Source organism: Phyllostomus hastatus, unplaced genomic scaffold (assembly GCF_019186645.2).
Source record: "Phyllostomus hastatus isolate PE091 unplaced genomic scaffold, TTU_PhHast_1.1 phas_contig_488, whole genome shotgun sequence".
NCBI lineage: Eukaryota > Metazoa > Chordata > Mammalia > Chiroptera > Phyllostomidae > Phyllostomus > Phyllostomus hastatus.
In genome coordinates this window covers 75,211-92,085 of record NW_025333892.1, presented here as the reverse complement: position 1 = coordinate 92,085, position 16,875 = coordinate 75,211, and positions in this window count along the sequence as shown.

Sequence of the window (16,875 nt, the reverse complement as noted above, 5' to 3'; positions counted from 1 at the left end):
AGGGAAAAGGAAGGAGAAAGAGGAGAGAAACATCAATGTGTGGTTGCTTCTCATGCACCCCCTACTGGGGGTACAACTTGGGTCACAACCCAGGCATGTGCCCTGACTGGCAATCGAGCCAGTGACTCTTTAGTTCACAGGCCAGTGCTCAATCCACTGAACCACACCAGCCAAGGCTCACATTATTTGTTTAATGTACATTTGTTTATGACTGAAGGGATGAATGACATACTCCTCGTTTCAATTCCCTGACTGTCACTGGCTGGAGCCCTTGTTTCTCTGCTATCTGCTATATTGAAAAACTTGTGTGCACTTACTTCTTCAGTGCAGTGCTCATTGCTGTGCATTCATCACTTCATTTATCTCACAATAGCTGAGGGTGGTAGGTGCTATTGTCAGCCCCACTTTTTACAATTGGGAGAACTAACAATCAGAGAAGTTGCTACTTGCTTAAATACCACCAGCCCAGGACTGATGTTCCATTCACAAAGGCAGCGCATTGCAGGAAACAGGTCAGAGGTTTGATTTGTAAGGAGATCTGAAACAAAGCAGGATAATTTTTGCAGACATTAAGCTACATTTGCCTTTTTCCTGCTCTGATTTATTGGCTCAGTGATTTCTTCTCTTGGGAAGATTTAATGTAGAACAGGGACAGAAAAGTCAGTTCTCCCAGTGGCTATGCCTATCCAGATTGATATGCTCCCAATTTATAGCAGATTATTTGACAAAAAGGGATCTAAACATCATTTTTTGTTTTGCGGTTGACAGAGAGGTTACTTAGCAATTATAATATTCCAAAAACTAAACTATGGATGCAAACATATTTGCATTTGTTTTTCCAACTCCATTATTTCAAGAGGTTGAAAAATCTACTGCAAAAAAAAAAAGTGGCCCATTAAAGCTATTACCAACACAATTAGTTCTCTGAATAAAATTTATACAAATAAAATTTAAAGATTAGGATTTCCAGGCAAGATGGAGGTGAAGGTACATACACTTTGACTCCTCACACAACCAAAAAGACAGCAACAAATCTGAAAACAAAAAATAACCAGAACTGCCAGAAAATTGAACTGCATAGAACTCCAAACCTGAGTAGTTAAAAAAGAAACATTTATCCAGACTGATAGGAGGAGCAGAGACAGGCAGCTGGGGCAGAGAGGACTCATGGTAAGGTGGTGGCTGGAGGACTAGCGGGGGGTGAGGGAAAGAATTGCAGAAAGAGCATTCCTACATTTGCAGGTGAATAAAATGGAAGTACCAACTGGGGAGTGAGACAAACCAAGCAACCCAGGGTTCTAGAGCAGGGAAATAAAACCACCAAACCTCTGTCTGTAAAAACCTGTGGGGGTTGTGGTAGTGGGAGAAATGCCCAGCTTCAAAAAAAAGTTTGTTACAGAGACCCATAGCATCCTAGAACGCACACAAACCCACCCACCAGAAGATCTAGCACCAGAAGAGCCAAATTTACTTGTGGGTAGCAGGGGAAATGACTGAAAGCCAGCTGAGAGCCGAGCAAGTGGTACTGTTCCCTGGCTGACCCTTCCTCCACAGGCAGCACCACAATGCAATGGCATAGGTTTCCTGGCCCTGTCAAATGCATAAGGCTCTGCCCTCTACTATATAACAGGTGCACCGAGATGAAGAAATATGGCCGAAATGAAAGAACAGATCAAAGCTTCAAAAATAGAAATGAACAATAAAGGACAGGCAACCTATCAGCTGCAGAGTTCAAAACACTGGTAATCAGGATGCTCACAAAAATTGTTGAGTATGGTCAGAAAATAGAGGAAGAAGTGAAGGCTATGCAAAGTGAAATAAAGGAAGATGTACAGGGAACCAACAGTGATGGGAAGGAAACCAGGACTCAGATAAACAGTTTAGAGAAGGAAGAAGTAAACATTCAACCAGAACAGAATGAAGAAACAAGAATTCAGAAAAATGAAGGGAGCCTTATCATCCTCTGGGACAGCTTTGAATGTTCCAAAATGCAAATCATAGGGGTGCCAGCAGGAAAGCGAAAGAGCAAGAAACTGAAAACTTATTTGAAAAAATAATGAAGGAGAACTTCCCCAATCTGGTGAAAGATGTAGACTTCCAGGGAGTCCTGGAAGCTCAGAGAGTCCCAGAAACGTTGAACCCAAGGAAGCACACTCCCAGGCATATCATAATTCATTGCCCAAATTAAAGAGAAGGAGAGAACCTTAAAAGCAACAAGAGAAAAGGAGACAGTTACCTACAAAGGACTTCCCGTAAGGCTATCAGCTGATTTCTCAAAAGAAACCTTGCAGGTGAGAAGGGGCTGGAAATGTCTTCAAAGTCATGAAAATAAGTATTCAAAGTCAATTTCCCCCCATCTGGCAAAGGGAATAGACTTCTAGGAAGTTCGGGAAGCCCAGAGAGTCCCAAAGAAGTTGGACCCAAAGACAAACACACCAAGGCACATCATCATTAAGGTACCCAAGATTAAAGACAAAGAGACAATCTTCAAAGCAGCAAGAGGGAAAGAAGGAGTTACCTACAAAGGAGTTCCCATAAGACTGTCAGCTGATTTCTGAAAAGAAATCTTGTAGGCAAGAAGGGTCTGAAAAGTACTCAAAGTCATGAAAAGCAAGGACATACATTCAAGATTACTCTATCGAGCAAAGCTATCATTTAGAATGGAAGGGCAGATAAATTGCTTCCCAGATAAGCACTTCATTTAATTTTAATTTTTTCCATTACCACTTAGTCCCCTTATACCTCCCTTGCCACCCAAGCAATCACCACACTGTTTTCCATGTCTATGAGTCCTTTTTCCTTTTTGCTCAATCACTCCACCCCCTAACTTCCCTCCCCATGTTTAGCTGTCATCCTGTTCTCCATATATGAGTCTGTCTCTGTTTTGCTTGTTAGTTCAGGTTGTTCATTAGATTCCACACATGAATGAAATCATATGGTACTTGTCTTTCTCTGACTGGCTTATTTCACTTAGCATAATTTTCTCCAAGTTCACCCATACTGTAGCAAAGGGTAACATTTTTTTTGCTTTTTTTTAACAGCCAAGTAGTATTCCATTATGGAAATGTGCCATAGTGGTTTTATCCAGTCAACCATTGATGAACACTTGGGCTGCTTCCATATCTTGGCAATTATAAATAATGTTGCAGTCAACAGAGGTGTGCTTATATCCCTTCAAATTAGTTTTTGGGTTCCTCCAGATATATTCCCATAAGTGGGATTGCTGGGTCAAAAGGCAGACCGATTTTTAATTTGTAGACCTATCTCAATATTCTTTCCACAGTGGCTGCACCAATCTGCATTCCCACCAACAGTGCAAACAGTTTCCTCTTTATCCACATCCTTGCCAGCACTTGTTGCTTGTTGATTTATTTATTTTTTAATTTTTTATTGTTCAAATACAGTTGTCTCCATTTTCCCACCACTACTCTCCCTCCCACCCACCCTCCCCCACCTCCCATCCTCAGTATTATGCCCATTTGGCTTTGTCCATGGGTCCTTCATACGTGTTCTTTGATGACCTTTTCCCATCATTCCCCCATTATTTCCCTCGCCCTCCCTTCAGGTTCCTATCAGTTTGTTCTTTCATTAATGTCTCTGGTTGTATTTTGCTTGCTTGTTGGTTTTGTTGATTAGGTTCCACTTATAGGTGAGATCATATGGTATTTGTCTTTCACAGCCTGGCTCACTTCACTTAGCACAATCTCTCTAGTTCCATCCATGCTGTCATGAAGGGTAGGAACTCCTTCTTTCTCCCTGCTGTGTCGTATTCCATTGGGTAAATGTACCACAATTTTTTTGATCCATTCATTTACTGATGGGCACCTAGGCTGCTTCCAGCACTTGATTATTGTAAGTTGTACTGCTCTGAACGTTGGAGTGCATAGATTCTTTTTGAACTAGTGTTTCAGGTTCTTAAAGTATAATCCCAGCGGTGGAATTGGTGGACAAAAGGCACTTCCATTTTTAGTTATTTGAGGAAATGTTCATACTACCCAAATCAATTTATAGATTCAGTGCAATCCCTATTAAATTACCAATGGCATATTTCACAGATATAGAACAAACATTTCAAAAAATTTACATGGAACCATAAATGACCCCAAATAACTGTAGCAATTTTGAGAAGGAAGAACAAAGTAGGAGGGATCACCATACCTGATATCAAACTATATTACAAGGCCACCATAATAAAAAACAGTCTGGTACTAATATAAGAACAGACACATAGAGCAGTGGAACAGAATAGAGAGCCCAGAAATAAACCCAAATCTCTATGGTCAAATAAGGTCCAACAAAGGGGCAGAAGTATAAAATGGAGTAAAAATAACCTCATCAACAAATGGTGTTGGGACATTTGTTGACTTGTTGATGATAGCCATTTTATCATTCTGATAGGTGTGGAATGGTATCTCATTGTGGTTTTAATTCGCATATCTCTGATGACTAGTGACATTGACCATATTTTAATATGTCTATAGGCCTTCTGTATGTTCTCTTTGGAGAAGTGTCTATTAAGGTCCTTTACCCATTTTTTTAATTGGGTTGTCTGTACTTGTAAAGACAAAGGAATTTCCTCACTTTATTCTTTGTCAAATTTTACCTTAAACACAGACCTTGAATATTTTGTCAAATATTCAAAAAAAGTTTATAGAACCAAAAAATACCCCACACAGCTTCAGCAATCTGAGAAAGAAGAAAGTTGGTGGTTCACAATGCCTGATATCAAACTACTACAAGGCCACAGTAATCAAAACAGTCTGGAACTGGCATAAGAAACTTCACACAGATCAATGGAACAGAATGCAGAACCCAGAAATAAACCCACATCTTTATGGTCAATTGATATTTGACAAAGGAGACAAGAGCATACAATGGAGTAAAGACAGTCTCTTCAATAAATGGTGCTGGGAGAACTGGACTGGTACATGCAGAAAAATTAAACTAGACCACCAAATTATACCATACAGCAGAATAAATGCAAAATGGGTAAAGGACTTAAATACAAGGTGCAATGCCATAAAAATCCTAGAAGAAATCATACGCAATAAAATTTCAAATATCTCATGTAGCAATATTGTTGTCAATACATCTTCTAAGGCAACAGAAACAAAGGGGAAAATTGGGACTGCATCAAATTAAAAAAGCTCCTGCATAGCTAAAAAAAAACCATCATCAAAATGAAGAAGGAAATCACTGTATGGGAGAACATATTTGTCAATGATATATTGGACAAGGGTTTAATATGTAAGGAACTTATATATTTAATATATAAGGAACTTACACAACTCAACACCAGGAAGGCAAACAATCTGATAAAAAAAAAAGTGGGCAAAGGACCTGAGTAGACTGTTACCCAAGGAGAACATACACATGGCCCACTGACATATGAAAAAATGCTCAACATCACAGCCATCAGATAGGTACAATTTAAAACCACAATGAGATATAACCTCCCACTCACTGAAATGGCTATCATTAATAGAGCAACAAACAAAAAGTGCTGGTGAGGATATGGAGAAAAGGAAACCCTAGTGCACTGTTGCTGGGAAGACTGGTACAGTTACTGTGGAAAACAGTATGGAGTTCCTTCAAAAATTAAAAATTGAACAGCCTTTCGACCCAGTGATTCCACTTCTGCGAGTATATCCTAAGAATCCCAAAACACAAATTCAGAAAGAATATATATACCCTGATGTTCATAGCAGTGTTATTTAGAATAGCCAAGATTTGGAAACAGCCTAGAGGTCCATCAGTAGATGAGTGGATAAAAAAGGAGTGGTACATTTACACAATGGAATATTATGCTGATGTGGACCCCAGCTCGTGGGGTCTGTCACATTGTGGATGAGGCATGAGAAATTCACATGGACTACCGAGTCCTGTGGAGGAAAAGGGATGGCATGACTTCTCTCTCAAGAAGAGGGAAATGCCTCGGCCCTTGCCTTGACCAGCCTTTATTGCTTTTCTGGGCACATTACATGATGGTCCTCATTTACTATGCACAGGTTCGCTTTAGGTGGTTACCTTTTACAGGAAACAAAGGAGAGGATGACACTAATCACATCACAGAAGAAGGGTATTTGCAAATACAAAGGGAAAAGTGGTTGAACTGGTTACACTCATTCTTGGAAGGTTTAGCATGGATTTTAAGAAGTTACAGTAAGCACTTGCTGTCTCAATCCAGGGTGAGAGAGTTTTAGCAAAAGCAAGTCTCATGGCAGTCTAGGTACAATGCAGGCCTGATTCCCCACAGGAGAACCTATTTGTGTGTGTGGGTCCTGTGCATCTCCAAGTGGGAGCTGGGCCCATGCCATGCAGAATGGTCTCCTATATTATGCAGCAGTAAAGAAAAAAAAGGAATTCTTATCTTTTATGACAGCATGGATGGAACTGGAGACCATTATGCTAAGTGAAATGAGCTAGTTGGTGAAAGACAAATACCATATGATCTTATTTATAAGTGGAATCTAATGAACAAAATAGAATCAGAGGCATAGAAACATGGAAGAGACTGACAGCTGTAAGGGGGGAGGGGAGAGGTGGGGACTGGTTGAAAGAAGGTGAAGGGATTAGTTAATGAAGATGTATGCATGACCCATAGACATGAACAATGGATTGACTGTGGGAGTGGGGTATGCTGCGAGGAGGGGAGCAAAGGGGGAAAATAGGGACAGCTGTAATAGCATAAACAATAAAATAATTTTTTAAAGTTTTATCTTCAAGGTTTAACTTCCCATATCTGTTTACATAGGGTTTCGGTTCATCAGAATGGGTGCCATTTTGTTAATAAAGTTATGTGATATTTACATGTAGAAAAATAAGCTCTTTTGTCATCCACAGGGAAATTTGGGTCCTGTTTTACAAAAAGTTAGGGACCTGGGTATATTTTTCTAATGTTGAGTAAGGTCCAGAGTTCATTTTAGCTGGAGTAGGGCACTCTACTCTAAGCTTCAGAAGTTTAAGAAATTTAAGGAAATATGAATAGAGGTCATGTGGAAAACTACATAGAAATAGATTATCTGAATTTGGAATATTGAACACTTCAAAATGTATAATTCAGGCTGATTTTCCTTATGTATTTCCTACCAGGGTAAGAAGTTCATATTTAGTCAATAATGAATGTAGATTCATATCATCAATTTTTGGTAAATTTATGATTCGTGTCTCTGTGAAATGAGAAGGATTGGCAGGAGAGTGGACTTATGATACTGTGGAGGCACCATGAGAGACAGAGGATAGATCTAGGCCAACTTACTCTCAGCTTCTTTAGGCTTCAATTTGTTTATCTATGTCAGTCTTATAATGCCTATCTGGGGGAACGGAGATATATGTGTTTGGGTTCAATATTATTTTGATGCTGCTATTATTCTAGATGAGAGTCTAGCTTAATAGAGGCTGTTATACCCAATAGTTATGTTTCTTATCAATGCTGAGATAAATTATTTTTGAATTGCACCCAATTCAAACAAATGTGAGGGATTATTGAAGGCATTTGTTTAACTACCTATGGAGAATTCATTTAACTTAATATTATACAATTGAGGAAAGGAGTGAAGAACTAAAATAAAGTTACTATAGTAAAGCTACTAAATTTCTAAAATCAAGTGAAGGCATGAGAAAATAATTCTACTCCTGTTTCAGCTTGCCAAGGAACTTAAACTTCTGAATTCTGTATATCTAACTCTGTCTGTGTCTCTGTCTCTGTCTCTAATATTCCTATAGAACTCTCTGATTTCCCTCTGGAGGACTAAGAAAAGAATGTTCATATCTCTGGACCATCAGACATCCATTATCCAGACCACTGGGCATCTGAAAGATTATCATCTCAGACCAATCCAGAGGCTAAGAATGCAGGACTGATTCTTCCAAAAAGTGTACTTTTTACTATAAGAACTCTCATATTTTCTCTCTGCTTTGGTACATCTGCTCTGGTATTGCATAGTTGCAACTTTGATTTGTAAACTCTAAGACCCTTGAATTAATTTGTCTTTTATTTCTAGCTAAAACCTCCAGATTCATTTATGCTTCCATGAACAAAGTGTATTATTGGTCAGATGACTTCAATGTCCTCTTAATTTCAACTATTTTGAGTTGGTACATTTATATTAAAAAGAGGAAGACTGGATCTTGAAGTTGTAAAACTGAGTGAATATAATTCAAAACTGTCTATAAAAGGAAGATTTTTTAAAGGTTTTATTTATTTACTTTTAGAGAGAGGGGAAGGGAGGTAGCAAGAGAGGGAGAGAAACATCAATGTGTGGTTGCCTCTCACGTGGCCCCCACTGGGACCTGGTCTGCAACCCAGCCATATGCCCTGACTGGGAATCAAATCAGTGGCTCTTTAGTTTGCAGCCCCTGCTGAGCTACATCAGCCAGGGCAAAAGGAAGATTTTAATAGGGTTTACATTTTGAACTGTTCTCTGTTGTATTATGAAATACCACAAAATGTGAAACTCTACCTCTGTCCCAACCTTTCCTTCTTCCCTCTACTTTGAAGGCCAGTGAGTGTCCTGCAGATTCCAACCTCTCTCACTCTTCCAGAAATGGGAGAGGGAAAGAAAAAGAGTCCTTAACTTCTTTTCACTCTCCAATCCCATCTGGGTAACATCCTAACTCTCCTCTTTTTATAGCCAAACTTCTCAGAGTTCTTAATACTTTCTCCACAGTCTTAGTTAATTGCCATCATATTCACCTCTCAATGCACTTTATTTTGACTTCTATATCTATCATTTCAGCAGCTCTTCCTATGGTTACAACTCATTTCCATGACATTGTTTCCAAAAAAACATGGTTTAAACTTGATCCTTCTTTCAGGAGCACTTGACATTCATCTTTCATCTCAAAAGTCTGTGTCTCCACTTGTATAAACATGATGCTTGGTGCTCCTCATTTCTCCCATACTTCTCTGCTTGCTGCTTTTCTTCCTCCAGAGGCTCACACTTGAAGCCTCTTCACATGTGAAGAACCCACACATCACCAGTGGGCCTGAGGCATACAGCACACCTGCTCTGAGTCTAGACCCCATCCAGTAACAGTGACAATGAGGAAAGGTGAAGCACCTTGGAATTCTCAGTCTGGAGGAAAGGGGCTTAGGGCAAGCTGCTTTTGTTTTCTGGATTTAATATCCTTATTTGTAAGATAGTACAAGTTCTAGATAATCTGCATGAGACCTTCCAATTGTAACATTTATCCATTGTACCGTATCCCTTTATCTCTCTGTCCCCTCCACCAGATTTCGAACATCCCAAGGAAAGACTTTCCCTTGATTTTTCTTGGCTTACTGGCAGTGCCAGCACTGGCCAGTGTCCAGGAGGCAGCAGTGAGAGTGGGGGACTGGCTCTGTGCCTCCTTCCTGAACATTTCCATTCTCTTTCCTCCAGGCTGTAGAGAAAGAAAATGCTGGAACTATATGTTCTTGGACCTCTGCAGGAACCTGCTATGTACATTTCACTGCTTTCTCAATATTTTAACAATCTATTTACCAGTGGCATCTGCATCAATTGTATAAACCATTAGATTCTGAGACTTTGCCAATTAACTTCTAGCTGAGGGATACAGGTAGGCAAGAAAACAGAAGGCTGAGGAAAGAGGGATCTGAAACAAGGAGTGACACAAAATGGCACATTCAAAAGACTAGATGAAACCATCACCCCTAGCTTCTGTCTTAACCATTAACCTGCCAAATAAAACCTGGGCCAAGACTGGGGTAGGTGCTTGAGGAGTGAGGGCCAGTGACAGGGAGGAGAATAGGAAGTGGTAACAGACATTGGGTTTATTGTTCATGGATGTAAATCTATCACCTACTATGTGCCTATCTCAGCATAAATAAATGAATGAGTAAATGAATTGTGGACAATGTCTATAAAAAAGGCTGGGAGTGGGGGGCAGCAGCCCAAGGAGCTAGGTCTGTTAGATCCTACATCATCACAGAATAGATAATAAAACACTCTAACTACTCCACTATGTTTACTATTATCTATGCTCTTGAGGTTATTTGTGTTTCTGGTTTCCAGGGCTGGCTTCATGGGCATAGTAAGTTCAGAGGCCATGAGTGAGACCTATAGGGAGATTACATTAGCCTCTGCAAAGGCCTTGGAGAAGAGCCCCAAGAAAGCCAAAGAGGGTAAATAGAGACTACAGTAGCCAGGCACAGTCCCCCGTCCCTTGGGGAAAGTGGCTTGAGTCAGACATTCGATGCTCAGTGTCCCTCTTCAAGACTATTTCCTGGAAGGCACATGGATTTGTTGTGTGGGTGAGGACCATTCAAGGGAAAAGCAGGACCAGCACTTGCACAGACCTCAACATGATTGGCACACTCTGGGACTGTGCAGCACACAATTTCTGCAGCTGAACACAGCAGCCCTGACAGACTTCACTGTGCAGTATGGAATGTGGGGGCTCTCACCAGAGTCAAAGTGTTACAGAACAGAACAAGGGGGGCCTGAGACCATATACTATTATTGAAAGAAGGCCCCGTGTCCGTTATGTCCGCTGCCCTAGGAAAGACGTCTCTCAATGCTAGAGATTCGTGAAAAGGAATGGAAATGTTTATTTAATGCTATACTAACTTAAAGTAGTGACCTAATGTCTTTATCAAAAATCCTAAAGTCTGTTAAAACACCCACAAACAGACACAGTCCTTCCTTCCTTCCCCCTTTGCCCAGTCCAGAGTACCGTATCTCAGGAAAGGAAATAGAAGTCCATGGCTCAGGCAGTCCTCTGGTTCTTCCCAGTTAGTCCTCCATCTCGACTGGGAAACCTCCCTGGGTTCCTGGCACCCTCGGCTGAGTCACCAGGATCTCTGCTAAAACCAGGTGGTGGTTCCCCCTTCTAAAGCTGCGGGGGTCCCCACTCTGGCACAGGCACGTGGTCCTCTCTCCCAGGGCCACGGGAGTCTCCACTCTGTCAAGGCCGCGTGGTTCTCCCTCTCTGGGATGTGGGAGTCTCCACTCTGCTAAAGCTGCATGGTTCTCTCTCCTAAAGCAGCACGGTTCTCCTTCTCAGGGCTGTGCATGGCTCTCCTTCTCAGGGCTATGCATGGTTCTCTTTCTCAAGGCAGCATGGTTCTCTCTCCTAAAGCATCATGGTTCTCTCCCCTAATGGCCGCCAAGTCCGGGTTTTAAATCCCCGCGGCCAATCTTCCTCTGCAGCCTCATTTCCGACTCCTCCCACACTCGGCTTCACATGCCAGAACTCGTATCCTTCCAGCTTTACTGGGCTGCCATCTTGAGTCTGGGCAGGTGTGGCCCCATGTCATGGAGCCAATCTTCTCCGAGCTCCCACGCAGGCGCTGTAGCTTGGGGGATCTGCCCCCCAGTCACGTCTTGGTGGGGAAGTTACTTCCACTCCCCTGGCTCAGAAATGATCACAGCTATTTAACATATCTAAGCGACCAGCCAAAGGCTATAGATATGTTAAGTGACCACACCAGAGGGTAGCTGCAAGGCTGTTGCTATGCAAAACAGCTCTCAATGGCCTTGCTCCATTTGTCCCTTCCCCCAACCCACACCCTGGGTGGGGGTATGGAGACATCTTAAAATCTCCTGGACACCTTAAGTTCTGGACCCCATTTCAAATGCCCATTTGGGGTCCCCCCTCTTGGCTGCACCTGTAACAAAAGCAGTACTAACCTATAAGCAACAGACAAGTCATTTATATCTCTGAACCTCAGTCTTTTGTCATCTGTACAATGGGAGGATTTTCTGAGGATTAATTATCCATTCTGCATGAGGCAATCTATGAATTCATTCACATAACACCTGACATGTAGGAGATACTCAATACGTATCTGTTCCCTTCTATATCCCATGTCAAGAAATAGAATGCAGCAACAAGCAGCAAATGTGGATTAGCCAGACAGCATTGGATAGGGCCAGCTGGGAAAGACAAATGAACAACTTCGATGTTGTTTGTCAAATTGACTCCCCCCATTTGAGTAAGACTTTGGGCTGCTTCCTCATGAGACTGACTATCCCAGGCCAGTGTCCACATTAGCCAGATGCTTTGTGAGCTCTCTCTGTTCCTTTCTTGTCTTCCTTCTTTTTCATTTCTTCTATTCAGTCCATTTGTTCCACACACACACTTTATCAAGTACGTACTGTTTCTGAGGCCCTGCACTGAGACCCACAGTGACCTGGAGGTGCCACAGACGTGAGCTGTCCACTTGGAACTCATGGCCTGTTGGGAACTGCCCTGCCTGGTATCAGAAGCTGTAACCCCCGCCCCCCCCCAATGCTAAGGCTGAGGGAGTGGCTTTGGACCATAAGCCAGCAAGGAGACAAAAGCTTATCTCCCTGGCAGGAGCACTGCTTCTGCTGCTTCATTCATAACTGAACCCCAATGCTTGGTCGGTTAGCCAATGACGGGTAAGATTCCCCAAAGGGGAAATGACCTAAGACAGGCATGATCATGTGGGAGGCCCCCAAGAAAGGACTTTGGGGGCTACAGCAAAAGGGGGTGATGGACCCTCGCTCCTTGGCTGTGATATAGCCTGAGTACTCGTCATCTGGGAGAATATCTCCTTATCCCTTGGCTGCCTTACTTCCCTTGCTCCACCTAAGCCTGAAACAATGACAGGGTGGTGCAGCTATGTGCTGAAAAGGGCGGGTTCCCCAGGTGATCAGGTCTAAGAAAGAATATGTAAAATCCTGTGAAACCTGCTTTGTTTAGAATGCTCTCAGTTGAATGATAAGGGTCCAAGAAAGAAGTAAGTTTGTTCCTCAAAGTTGTACAGCTCTTTGACCCTGACTCAAAATAGGCCCTCAGACTTCCTAGCAATGAGTAATTAGCTTTACCTGAATTCTTATTTAAATGAAACCAATAAAAAGCAACTCTGGAGAGGGAATGGGGTGCTCTCCCCTCCAGGAGAGAGGGTGGCCAAGGTGTTCCCCATGTGAGGAGTGGCCCTGCTGTTCCTATTCCCCACAGGACCTGGTTGTCTCAGTGTATGCTTTTAGCATGTTTCGACAAACATCCGCAGCCGAGATGGATACTGCAGGCTGGTATCCTCCACAACAGCCCAGAGGGGAGTCAGGGGTTTTGGGTATGAATCCCACTTCTATTGCTGACTAACCATGTGACAGAGCTTCCCAGCCTCATCTATGAAGTAGGAATTATGATTGTGTCTGTCTTGTAGGATTTTCTGAGGATTAAATGAAAGAATTTGTATATCAGGATTAGCTCAGTGTCCAACCACATTAAATGCTCAATGAATGCCAATATTAATATTATTACTTTTTGGTCATGGAAGCAAGCAATTATAATACAAAGCAGAGCATGGGTAAGGTACTAACAGTGCTGGAGAAGCCTGGAGGAGGCAGATTTCACTTGGTGGAAGACAGAGAGGTTCCTGGAGTGGGGCATTCAGGCTGGATGTTGAGGAACAGGCAGTACTTGGCTATAGGGTGTATATGGAGCAAGGAATGGTATCAGCAAAGGCACAGACATGATGCCACATGCCAGGAGATCTTCTTAGTTTCAGACATTCACACACATAAAACTGCCATAGACACAATTAGTATCAGACACCTCTAAGGATATGGGCAGCTTGCCAGCAAGGGCACTTCAGGCATTCCTCACAACATCCACATCAGCCATCAGCCATCCACTTGCTCCTAAGGGGCAGGGAAATGAGACCTACATTGGGGGGGTATGCATTCACCTTGTCTTCGAATCCCCAAGCCCCACAGAGTCTCACTGACTGTCCCCAGGGTTTATGCAAGAGCCATGCACTCATACTCAAGAAACCCAAAGCCTATGTCTCCATCAGGTGTTTATCATTCACTCATGGTTCTTCCCAGTACAGATGTATTTACCAACCAAAGTTCATTTTTTGTTATAGCCATTTTGCCTAGCAGCACAGTTGCCATCCTGCAGGGATCAAATGTCCAGGAAAACAGGGTTGGATAGTGTAAGAGAAGGTCAGCTTCCCATGTCACAGGTCACAAGGCTTTTTAATCCTTTACCTGTAGGTAGAAGTATCTTAGGGCATGTTCAGAGAATATTCTTCAGCGTAGCTGGGGGCATTTGGGAGTAAGATGTGTCAGAAGATGCAGGAAGGAGGCTTGTAGGAAGAGCTGAGGAGAGGTAGGCTTAAGGGGAGGGAACTACTTATCAAGGGATCACCTTGTGAAGCATCAAACCCTGGGTCCTTTTAAGTATATTTTATTATTGAAGGGCATTAAATGCCACCCAACTCAATTCATAACACACACACCCTACATAATTTTTTCTAATGTCAAAGCAGTCCTATCAGCTAAGTATCATCATCCCTATTTTTCCAATGAAGAGAGTCAGTTTCAAAGAGAAATTGCCCAGGCTCACACATCTAACAAAGAGGGGAAATCCATATTCAAAGCAGGTCTGTCAAGCTTTGAAGATAGCCTGCCACAGAGTCAAATTTCTTGTTTACATCCCACCTACTTTACAAGCTATGCAGTCCTGGGCAAGGAACCTCAGATCTCTGTACTTTAGGCTCCTCTTCCCTTAAATGGGACTTCATAGAGTTGTTGTAATGACTGAATGAGGTCAAGATGTGTTTGGAAGAAGGCTTGGCACACAGCAAGCCCTTAATAAAGATTATCACTTATCTATACCTCCTCACAAATGATGAAGATCAGACTTTATTCTGAGACCCATAGGCAGGCCACTGAAGGTTCTGACAGACCCTCTCAAAGTAGGAAAAAAATACATAATAGTACATCACTATATTTGCATAATTGGTAAAAAATATCGAAGGATAGTTAAATACAGTACTTTGAGAAGAATGGTGAGATACATTAAATGAAAAAAAGTCAGGCTTGGAAAGGTATTTATTGTGTACTCTATTTTTATATAAACACTTCTGAGTGCATAGATGTAGTTAGAAAAACTCCCAGAGGGCACACACCACCTCGGAATGACCTCTGCATCCTCATGTCAGGGCCACTGTCCCACCATGAGGCAGCTCCTGGAAGATACCACACTGTTTCCCACTCCAGAGCCCCTGTCCCTGCTGTTTGCTAGACCTGGAATGCCCTTCCCTTACTCTTCACACAACCAGCTCCTTATCATCCTCTGGGTTTCACCTTAAATGTCATCTCCAACAAGAGGGCATGTCGATGATTCTTATCCAAGCAGGTCATTCCTGTTAATCCCCTTTGTAGCACAGTGCTTATTTCCTTCTTAGAACTTACTATAGTCTGTATCATTTTTACTTAACTTGTTTAGTTGTTTTTTATCAGTCTTCCCCACAGAATTAAAGGGACAGTCTTCCCTCATAGGATAAAAGACATTGCATTCTCTTGAGATGGCTAGACAATGCCCTGCACATAGTAGGTCTTCAATAAAAAACCATGTCAGATGTTAACAGGATGGACTCGAGGTGCTTCTCTTTTGCATAATAGGCTAGTGTTATCTTTCTAATGAAAAGTTTTAATGTTGAAAATAAATCTTTTTCTGGATGCAGTGTAGACAGAGGGTTAGTGGCAGGCACTAGAAGGCGGAAAGTTGGCCAGTGTGAGGTGGTTGAGCTAACCCGAGGTGCAATAAGAGAGTGGCTTGGACTAAAAGCAGTGGCTCTGTGGCTGGAGTGGGAACTGACACTGGGTGACAGGCTGGGAATGGGGAATAGGAGGAGGGAGGGATGCTGCCAGGGCCTTCCTGGGTAAGCTGAGGGACTCAGGGCATGGCAGATAATGTCAGGTTCCTGAATGGCCAGGCCTTAGCAAGCCTGGACAAGATGGTATCCTGGGCCCATGAGTTCCCCTATGCCCACCCACTCTGGTATGGACAGTTCCTTGGCTCCCTGAACATCTATGACCCTAACTTTGCCAAAACCATGTACAGCCAAGAAGGCTGTACATTGAACATTATTCAGAGGTGAACATTTTTGGAGAGGGCAGGACTTTCTGAGAGCAAAAGGCTCAGGGCACCATGTGGGGTGGAGTCCTGGGCCAGCACACTAAATCTGAGAAGGAGAGGTTCACACCCTATTTATCAATTAGCCTTTCTTGGGAATCTCCCGATCCTGGCTTGATCTAATCTTCTCTGTCTCTTACAGACCCTAAGATCTCTGATGTGTATGACTTTTTCCTCCCATGGACTGGTGAGTGGTCACCCTCCGTGTCCTTGGTGCTGGGTGACAGGATCCTTCCCTGGCCTATCCACACTCAGTCAGTTATCCAGGGAAGTGGGGCCCAGGTGCCTTCTCCTGCTGGGTATTTCTTCCCCCCAGGACAGACAGGACAAGGGATCTTGGAGGTCTGTGAGTATGACGTCCAATTAAAACTACTGGGCAACAATTTATTCCAAAGCCCCTAGGTTGTCCCTGCAGTCCTCATTTTTCATGTATGTCTTACTGTTTTATTGAGTAACTACCCCTTAAGTTTCTTCAAGTTCTGCATAGAATGAAGTGAAAATAAAATAAGTATTTCAACTCCCAGCCTCTAGGCTCTGTTCACATTCTTACCCAAACTGCAATGCCCACCTGTCTCTCCCTTCACCCGAGTTTCAGCCCCTCATAGGCTAACTTTGCACTAGAGAAGTATTCAGTATGGGTGTGTCACAGCTCCTGAAGAGCACCAGAGGATCTGCTCTTCTTGAGGGTTAGGGCCAGTCCCTTTGACATGTGCCTGAGGAGGGAAGGAAGCAGCCCAGGTGGAGGATCGAACCTGTGTGTTGATTGGTGAGCTGGTAGGCCCAGTGTGTCCAGCAGCCCTCAGGAGTCAGCCCATTGATGACATCTTTCTGGTAGAGAAATTCCACATTCAAGAATGAAAGAGGTTTTTCACATCCTTAATGGCCCTGGAGGTAGGACTGGGAGTTCTTGAAGGGAAAAGATACAGAAAAGACTAGGGTATTGAGAGGCCTCTGTCTCTGAAGTGGAGGGAGGTT